Source organism: Coregonus lavaretus (genome assembly GCF_964263955.1).
Source record: "Coregonus lavaretus genome assembly, contig: HAP1_SCAFFOLD_4076, whole genome shotgun sequence".
Classification (NCBI taxonomy): Eukaryota; Metazoa; Chordata; class Actinopteri; order Salmoniformes; family Salmonidae; genus Coregonus; species Coregonus lavaretus.
Genome location: NW_028166444.1, coordinates 7302 through 10000, shown reverse-complemented (window position 1 = coordinate 10000; position 2699 = coordinate 7302). Strand labels below are relative to the sequence as shown.

The window sequence follows — 2699 nt, the reverse complement described above, 5'->3', positions numbered from 1 at the left end:
AGCTAATGCTCTTCACTCTGCCTGGAACACCGGTCTTCAACTATGGAGATGAGATGGGACTAGTGGACCAGGTACGGAGAGGAGGAGATGGTGGTGGACGGGGGAAAGCGGAGGAGGATAACCATTTGGACACGGGTCTATTTATTTTTTTCCAAACCGTAGCAAATATGTGTTGCAGTGGAAAAAACGAGTGAATTTGAAAGTGTTGATAAACAATGTTCTGAACAAACAAGCTTTAGAGATGACCGAAACTCTTGCCTTGCCTACCCAGAGTTCCTTGTCTGGCGTTAACTCTCCTCTCTCTCAGGGCTCCACCTCTCCTAAGATGCTGTGGGACATTGAGGAGGAGGCGGCGGCTGAAGGAGCTGGGAACAACGAGACTGCTGAGGTACTTGTTATACCACCCTCTAGTGTTAGCTACATGTAACAGCGCTGAAGCTGTTCTGGCTCGTGGTGGCCCAACGCCCTATTAAGACACTTTATGTTGGGGTTTCCTTTATCTCCTGTAGTCTCCTGTAGCTCAGTTGGTAGAGCGTGGCGCTTGCAACGCCAGGGTTGTGGGTTCGATTCCCACGGGGGGACCAGTATGAAAAAAAAATTATGCACTCACTTAACTGTAAGTCGCTCTGGATAAGAGCGTCTGCTAAATGATAAAATGTCAAATTACTAACCCTAACAGCATACTTATATCACCCAGTCATTAAAGTAATGTGGTTGATCTCTCTCGCTTACTCCCTCTCTCTCTCCTCCTCCCTCTCCTCTCTCTTCCCCCTCACCTCTCTCTCTCTCCCCCTCTCACCCCTCCTTTCTCGCTCTCCCTCTCTCTCCCTCCCTCTCTCCCCCCCCCCCTCTCTCACTCTCAACACTGACACAGACACACTTACCCCACCAGACACGCCACCAGGGGTATTTTCAGTCCCCAGGTCCAGAACAAATTCAAGGAAACTTACAGTATTATGCAGAACCATGAGTGCATGGAACTCCCTTCCATCTTACATAGTGCAAGTGAACAGCAAACCTGGTTTTATAAAAAACTATTAAAGCAACGCCTCACGGCACAACGCCTCTCCCCCCATGTGACCTACTTGTTGTGTGTATGTACTGACATGTATGTGGAACTGATAGATGCACACACTACATGTTAATGTTTTTAAATGTATGTAAATTGTAAAGTATTTTCTTTGTTATCTGTCGGACCCCAGTAAGACTAGCTGTCGCCGTTGGAGTCTGCCAATGGGGATCCCAATCAAACAAATCTAATCTCTCTCTCCTCCCTCCTCTCCAGGCCCAGAAAACTCATCGTCTGACCTGTCGTTCGTGGTTTAAGACCCTCTCTGACCTGAGGGGTAAGGAACGTTCCCTCCTCCACGGAGACTACTTCCCCCTCCACTCCTCCTCCTCATCCCTCGCTTTCCTGCGTCTGTGGGACCAGAGCGAGAGATACGTGACGGCCGTCAACTGGGGCTCCGCCACCCTAACCATGGTCCTCAACTACCCAGGTATTTATTCATTTGAATATGCGTTATTTATTCGGGAGATCACATTGAGACGTATTTTCCAACGAGACCAGAGTATAGCCTGAAAAGCAATAAATGGTCAAGCAGCAACAAATGAGAAGTCAAAACATGATTTAAAAAATATATATATACGTTAAAATACTGACAGGATTTCCCCCCCTCCTCTTCCCAGACCTGAGTCTCCCGGAGCAGGCTAAAGTCAAGCTGAGTACGGACCCTGAGAACCTGGCTGCAGACAGCTCTGTCTCGCTGGATAAACTGCAGCTGGGACCAGGACATGCTGTTCTACTGACATTCCCCTTCGCTTAGGAGGGACTAGAGCAGAGACCAGGGCTACAACAGGCCAGAACAAGAAACTAATAGACCTAACTTTTAGACCGTGGGCGGAGGGAGAATGCAGAGGATGTTTTCGACCACAGACAACTAGCAGAAGGAATATACAGTATGAAACAGTCGTTTTTAGCCAGTGCTTAGGTCGGTATTGAGGTTGGGTATTTCCAACTGTTAAAACATTCCAGTTCAGATTTGATGAAATGTTTTTGTTGGCCATTGTTTGAAAACTTTTTAAAAGGAACTTTTTAGTTCCATATTTTTTAAATTTGTTTATGACATGTTGTGTTGAACTGTTTGGAGAGGGGAACATGTCAGTTTGAATTTAAAAACGGTTAATTTTCAATCTGTCCATTCCATCCAGTGGAATATAATTGTCATTCAAATGCTAGTATTGGAGGAGATAGTATTGCTAGCTTCCTACTGCTAGATGTTGTTCTGACTAAAAAGTTGAAAGGAATCAAATAAAAAGCCCTGCGTTATATTGCCTGGTGACAATCAAATAGCGTCTCTGTCCTTCTTTTGATACACAGAATGTTGTGTGTTCTAGATGCTTCAGAGTTCCATATTTCTGCGTACAGCTTGTGTGTGTGTGTGTGGTACTACTTATGTTCTATTTTAGAGAATGTGTGTGGTACTACTTAGGTTCTATTTTAGAGAATGTGTGTGGTACTACTTATGTTCTATTTTAGAGAATGTGTGTGGTACTACTTAGGTTCTATTTTAGAGAATGTGTGTGGTACTACTTATGTTCTATTTTAGAGAATGTGTGTGGTACTACTTAGGTTCTATTTTAGAGAATGTGTGTGGTACTACTTAGGTTCTATTTTAGAGAATGTGTGTGGTACTACT

General features: G+C 44.6%; 1 pseudogene across 1 annotated transcript in view; it reads left to right on the top strand.

Annotated features, from left to right (window-relative positions):
• Nucleotides 1–2350, top strand: part of LOC311114695 (amino acid transporter heavy chain SLC3A2-like) — an 8876-nt pseudogene extending 6526 nt beyond the window's left edge. Inside the window, exons 9-12 of the transcript XR_014615226.1 lie at nt 1–71; nt 308–388; nt 1286–1499; nt 1690–2350. The exon at nt 1–71 is cut by the window's left edge and continues 60 nt beyond it. The product of XR_014615226.1 is annotated as an amino acid transporter heavy chain SLC3A2-like (transcript). The remainder of the gene's footprint in view (nt 72–307; nt 389–1285; nt 1500–1689) is intronic.
• The last annotated feature ends 349 nt before the right edge of the window (nt 2351–2699 follow it).